The following is a 7,116-nucleotide window of genomic DNA, read 5'->3' as shown; positions in this document are numbered from 1 at the left end:
ATTCACCTCTGTGAGAGTCTCCAAAACCAGGCCTGAGTAAAAGGAGCAATGGGAGAAGGTGAATCCAAACAAGAACACGCACTGTTTCCAAGTGTGATAGTTTCTGCAATTTAAAGCAGCACTGAGGCTGCTTTTCCTTGTGACAAGGATTTTTGGATCAGTTTTCAGCCCACTCCAGAAATGCTATTGGTTGGGGATTCCCCTTAGAGTCCTTATTCACCTTCTTATTGCATGCTCCCAATTGCTGCACTAAACTAGCATATCAGTGGGTTCAGTGCTGGTGAAAGGGGGTCTGCTGACAGGTCTGAAGATGTGTTTAATCTATAGCCAGGCATGAGTATCGGAGGCCTCCTCTCTGCTCCAGCTCACTCCTGACCCTCTGGGGTGGCCTTCTGTGGGACCAGACTGCTGCTGATTCTTGTTTAATCCTTGGCCTTGCTGGGGCCACTAGCAAAACCACTAATGCGTACCACTTGTAAAGGCTTATTCTGATATGTATCAACAAGCCTGACTACCAGCTCCTTCAGGGCAGCTCCAGTGCAGCTGGTGGTGGTGAGGACTTGCTGTTTCTACAGAGCTAAGCTGTGTTTGCACCTGTGCTTCAGTGTGAAAGCTGGCAGCACAAATCCCCTGAGCATCCAGGCTCCCCAGAGGGACAGTTGCGCCACAGCAACAGAACCAAATAACTAAAACAAAAAGGTAAGAAAACACCGAATTCTCTGCAGCTCTCTCAAGAGACTTGCCCAGAGAAGAAGATAAGCTCTGCTACTGCATATCTTCTGCTGAGATAACTTTGAGGCTGCCTTCAGGCCATCTCTCTGAGGTCTCAGAAGAAAGGTGCTCTGCGCTGGGGACAGTAGCACCAGAAAAGGGTTTGTGGGAGAGTTATATATAAAGTGTCTCAGCTATCTGTCTGAAGTAAGGAAAGCATTTGAAGTAGAAGAGAGGGGTAAGGGTGGGAGAGTAAGAAAATGTGAAACAAATGGAGGGTAAAGAAATCCACCCTTAAAATTGTTTTAAACAGCCTTGTGTCTCTCTGACTCAAGGAGTATGAAGTACCCATGAGTCCAGCTGCAAAAGTCTTCTGAGAATTTCCCCAAGTAGCTTCCCAGTTGGATTGACTTTTTCTATCCTAGTAGTGTTCCTGGCAGCAAGAAAAAACACACAGGGCTGTTTCCAAAGGTGATGCAGCTCCTGAAGCCCCTGTATACTGTGCTAGTGGCTATAAGCACACCAGACCTGTTTTAAATATAAAAATGTGGGGACTTGTTTTGTGTTTCTTTGGGGTGAATTCCCCCTCCGAATGTAGTTGCTGTTTTAAAACCTGCACTCTGCTCTGGTATTATGGGGGTAAACTAGGTTTCCTGCAGTCTGAAGGGCAAGGTACCTGGATGTCAGATGCCCATGGGAGACAGAGAGAAAGGGCAGAAATTTGGAATAAAAATACCTAATTGGAGCTTTGAATAGAGTAAGCTTAAAGGGTACAGGGGGAAGAAAATTAAACTTGCATTTGACATAATATTATTTTATGGAGGACTTAAGAGCAAGATGAAAAGGCTTTAACACTCAAGCAATTCTTTTTTTCTGTAGTCAATTTGCTCCATTCAATGATATTCTTTCTTTGCATCCACCTCACTTTACAGAGGTCAAGTAAAGAAAGAAGTGCAGAAATAATTGAAAAGTGCTCTACTGAGGAATAACAAGTGAATTTATTTTTTTTCCCTGTAGCCAAGACAGAGCTAAGTAATTATTTGTTAGAGCTAGGAATTAACATATAAACAGTAAGGAAAGACATCACATGTTTTCTTTGAGTCTCCCACCTGCTATGCTTTCAATATCTCTAGGCAATAGCAAAGAGAAGAAAAAATAGCAAAGTCGTGTTCTTGTATTCCACCATCTAGGCACATGGCTGAAGGCTCGATTTTTGGCAGCAGCTGATAACCTTTCCCCTTCGTTTCTACTTTGTTTGTACGTTCTAGTCACAAAATCTAAAAATGCAGCTGTTGCTTGTCTTTATTACCTGCTGATTATTGTTAGTTTGTCTCTGTTGTTGTTATGATGAGGCACCTGCCACCATCGGTTCAGGGTGACTGAGGTAAGGTGAGCTGCAGTTTTTTGTTTTCTCTGGCAGAGCAAGTCAGCCCACGTTCAGCAGGTCATCTTGTTGGAAAATACTTGTTTGCTGAAACACAAATTCTTTGTGTTTAATGGTGTTTTTGTAAGAATTTCTGATCATGGACAGATGGGGAGATTAAAGTACATGGACTGTATATTTTTCCAGAGATGCTAGAGAAATGATTAATGATTCAGATGAAATTAAATGTCAGAACTCTCTCCTGGTGTTGCCAACTAGCAGACACTTAGCAAAGGCTAAAGCAAGAGGGCATGCCAACCTTTCCCTTGAATACCTTCCTTCTTTCTGGTAAGCTGTTGCTTTGGACCTTCCTGAGGTGGAAGTTGTTTCTAGGTCACTGTTCAGAAACAACTGATGGACCGATTCTTTCTCAATTTGTCCAAATTCTCTTTAAAATCAGTTACAGAGAATATTTTGTATATCTTTTCTGTTTATGATACTATAATAATCCTGGTTTGGAGAGGTGTTGAAGCCCAACGTTACTTAGAGCTAGGGGATAATCCCCTTTGACTTTAACAAAGTTACCTGCATGCTCAATATGTGGAAGATAATTAAATAATTTGCTGAGTCAGAAGCACTGTGTTGTTTTTATCTGCCCTGCTTGACATGAATGAAGGATATGTTTACAGTGACATGTTACCCCAAATACTACCAATAGAGATTTCTTTAAGAAAAGCACTTAATGCTGTGTATTTACACTTCTGTATTCCCAAACATAGCATAAGAAGTAGTCTAGGTAAGACTCGGGTTCTTACCTGTTCTAAAGTAAATCTCTACTTAAATCCAGCTTCTGTATCAGTGACCACTAGCTCTACTATCCAGAAGACAATGTATTTCAATGTGTTTCTTTACAAGTATTATTCTGGGAAGATTATGGTCTTGTTGTTCTCTTAATTTTGTCCAATTATTCCTTCAGTGATGATGTATAAGGGGAAAAAAAAAGTCATTTATTCCTGCCTCTGCTTATCAGCTATGTAGAGCTTTTGACTTTCTCTAGGACTCTGTTTGGCACTCCAGTATATTTGTTATTGCAAGTCAGTAATTGCCACTTTATTCCACTGTTACCCTCCACTACAGCATCTCATTCTGACCTTGTGTTAGGTTTGCCCAAGTGTCAAGCTCAAAGAACTTATAATAGTGTTTCTCTTGGCTAACACTGGTATAGGAGAAAGGAATTTGGCTTATGCTATCTTAAGTGGGGGGACTTTCCTTGAGAAAATAAATACACCACTTCCATGACCAGCATCTCTCAGTTGTGATGGATAGGGTTTTCTGTAACTGGCTGGAGCAATGGTCTGCTGACCTTGGACCATGGCCTCTGCGAGTGGCCCCTACCAGCTGCTTCAGTGGGAAATGACAGAGACCCTATGGGTGGCACTGGTTGAATAAAAGGCCTCAGGGAAAGCTCCTCTCTGCTCTATGATAGCTGGAGGTTGGCTCCACACTGAGATGTGAGGATTTACCCCTTCTATAATTAACAGTATGTTTATTTTGCTTTAATGTTGTCTTCGTGGCTGTTTGTATATCTTGTCACCTGTAATGGTGGGCTCTATAGGTTAATTGTGCAACAGATTTTAAATATATTGCCTTTTTCAATCTCAGCTGATGGCCTCTCATTCACTATTCACAGCTCTTCAAAAAAAAAAAAAAAAGGCAACAAAAGCAGACAGATCTTTTAAATCATTGTTTTTAAATGAGTTTTCCATTCTCCTACCATGTTAATATCTTCCTTTATGAAGTCAAAGGCTGTGATGGGTTGACCCTGGCTGGTTGCCAGGTGCCCACCAAAGCCGCTCTATCACTCCCCCTCCTCAACTGGACAGGGGAGAGAAAATATAACAAAGAGCTTGTGGGTCGAGATAAGGACAGGAGAGAGATCACTCACCATTTACCGTCACGGGCAAAACAGACTCAAACTTGGGGAAAATTAACTCACTTTATTACAAATCAACCAGAGTAGGGTAATGAGAAATAAAACCAAATCTCAGAACACCTTCCCTCCACCCCTCCCTTCTTCCCAGGCACAACTTCACTCCCGGCTTCTCTACCAACCCCCCCAGCGGCACAGAGGGACAGGGAATGGGGTTTACGGTCAGTTCATCACACGTTGTTTTCTGCCGCTTCATCCTCCTCAGGGGGAGGACTCATCACACTCTTCCCTGCTCCAGCGTGGGGTCCCACCCACGGGAGACAGTCCTCCACGAACTTCTCCAACCTGGGCCCTTCCCACGGGCTGCAGTTCTTCACGAACTGCTCCAGCATGGGTCCTTTCCACGGTGTGCAGTCCTTCAGGAGCACACTGCTCCAGCGTGGGTCCCCCACGGGGTCACAAGTCCTGCCAGAAAACCTGCTCCGTGGGCTCCTCTCTCCACAGATCCGCAGGTCCTGCCAGGAGCCTGCTCCAGCGCGGGCTTCCCACGGGGTCACAGCCTCCTTCAGGAACCCACCTGCTCCGGCATGGGGTCCTTGCTACAGGTGGAGATCTGCTCCACCGTGGACCTCCATGGACTGCAGGGGGACAGCCTGCCTCACCATGGTCTTCACCACGGGCTGCAGGGGAATCTCTGCTCCGGCGCCTGGAGCATCTCCTCCCCTCCTTCTTCACTGACCTGGGGTCTGCAGGGTTGTTTCTCTTACATGTTCTCACTCCTCTCTCCGGCTGCCGAAATCTGCCTGTCCCAACTTTTTCCTTCTTAAAAATGTTATCACAGAGGCGTTACCACTATCACTGATTGGCTAGGCCTTGGCCGGCAGTGGGTCCGTCTTAGAGCCGGCTGGTATTGGCTCTCTCTCGAACACAGGGGAAGCTTCCAGCAACTTCTTACAGAAGCCACCCCTGTAACCGCCCCCCCGCTACCAAAACCTTGCCACACAAAACCAATACAAAGGCTAAGGTGCAGTCTTGGCTTTACTTTCCAAGTGTCTTGCATGTCTCTGTTGTAAAAATCTAGGTACTAAGCTAGTCTCCAAGTATTTTAAGTGCATTAATAGAAGATGTAAATCCAGTCGATCATGACTGTCCAGACCACAATAAGCCATTAATGAAACTTCTTTTTCTAAGTAGTGTACGTATGAGGTGATTTCCTAAAAACAGGGAGAGCTTGCAACATATCCTGTAGGTCATTAAACGTTCTCAGACTGAAGATGAGAATCTGGAGGCGCAAAAAACGAGTGCTTGCTCTGGAGCTCCTTCTTGGGAAATGGACAAATCTGGGGCTTTACATGATGCTTATTGGAGAGATCTATGTTCCTATTCCTACAGGAGAGAAGAAATTCCTTAGTTACTCCAAACCCAAAACATTAAAATCTTTGCATGTTGAAAGTAACCACCTCTGACTAAGCACCTTACAATAAGGCTTCTGTAGGTTTTTCAGAGCCTGGTCATGTTGCCCTTCCTTCTCCTACTCCTCTCTTATGTCATTCTCTCAACTTTTACTACTTTTCAGTCTGAGCCCAGTTCATCATGCTACTACAGTTTGTACCACCCTTTGCTGTAGGCAAAAGCTACAGCCTGTCACAGAAAAATACAGCCATCACAAGGCATGTCTCTTCTCCAGGCTCTTCCCGCTTTCTATGGTGACTCCCTGGGCCCTGAGCAGATTGGTTCTGTATATATGTGGCATACTTGTATGTAGTTAATAAGTTATTGGGACCCACCTATGTCCAAGTATTCTCATAACTTTAGATATGGTATGTAGGAAAAAATGCCCTTGTAACTGTTCTGAACTGCAAACAGTGACATAGACAGGAAGAGAGAGTGCCAGATCCTCATGCTGAAGAGTTCTTACCTTGGGTCTATACTAACAAGAATGGAGCTTTTTTTTCTTTTTGAAAAACTGCTCCCCTGCCTGTGCACTTGATAGTTTGGGGGTGGTGTGGTTGTGGTGGGTGGGTTTTTTTTAATGTTCAGGGAATTTATTTTAAAAAAAATAACCCTCCATTGTGTGGCCTCTAAATTTAGGTGTGCCTTGTCTCATGCCCTGGGCGTTGTCTGCACTGCCTGGTGCAGAACTGGGCAGAGGCATTGGAGCTAGGGCAAAGTGACCCAGCTTGGACACCAGAAGCAAGCAAGCTGTGTCACTGGATGCTCTGGCTGTGCCAGTTGAGTCTGTGGTGTGGTTCACCCCTACTATAACCACTTCCAGGATTCAAGTGTGATGTTCTGTCTGGTACCACTGTGTGCAGTAAGGTGGACCAGATCTCATGGAGTGGCTCAGGGCCCTCTGCCTACTGCTGCATTATGCAGTGTACATGTGCCTGTAGGGAACCAATTTTCATGGGGAATATGTTTTCTTATCATCTGTATGCTGGCAAAGGGTCAAAAATGCTGTGTAAGCAGAAATATACATATATTTGTGGACCTCCTAGAGCTGGGAAGAAAATAGAGATGCTTGGGGTGTGTGTATGAGAAATGATGCTTTGTTGTTTTAAAAATAGGTATTTTATTTCTTTGACTAATTCTAAGGGAAACTTGCTGTATTTCTGTTCCTGTTCACCCTGCCCTGACATATACCCCATATGTGACAGTTTTGTTTAATTCCCTACCTTTACTGTTTCCCTACTATTCCTGGACCTAAGAAAACCCAAATGTAAAGCCTTATGTGAAACAGATCTAATGTAAAGGATATAAAGTAACTGTTAAGCAAAAAGTACAGCAATTCAAATTCCTGTAGCATAACTAACACGCTTACTGTCAACAAGACTGATGCCAATAACATACAGCAAGAAGACAGGCACAGTGCTGAGATTCTGGCAGTTAAAAGCTGTGCTCCTGATGAGGAACACATGAGCAGCAAGCTGGTTAACTGCTGGTGCCTGCTCTCTCTAAAGCCTCTTTCTGTTCCTGGCCCTTCCTTTAGAGCTTGTGAGTCACTTCCCCTCTTCCCTGAAGAGAAGCTCTTTAGAAAATGCATCCCAGGGTGCCGTGTTTATTGACTTTCAGGGACTTTCAGAACAAAATTGTTCCATGTATCTGCAGAAAT

This window comes from Aquila chrysaetos, chromosome 17 (assembly GCF_900496995.4).
Source record: "Aquila chrysaetos chrysaetos chromosome 17, bAquChr1.4, whole genome shotgun sequence".
Taxonomy (NCBI): domain Eukaryota; kingdom Metazoa; phylum Chordata; class Aves; order Accipitriformes; family Accipitridae; genus Aquila; species Aquila chrysaetos.
The sequence above is the reverse complement of the archived record's forward strand: the minus strand, read 5'-3'. Positions refer to the sequence as shown.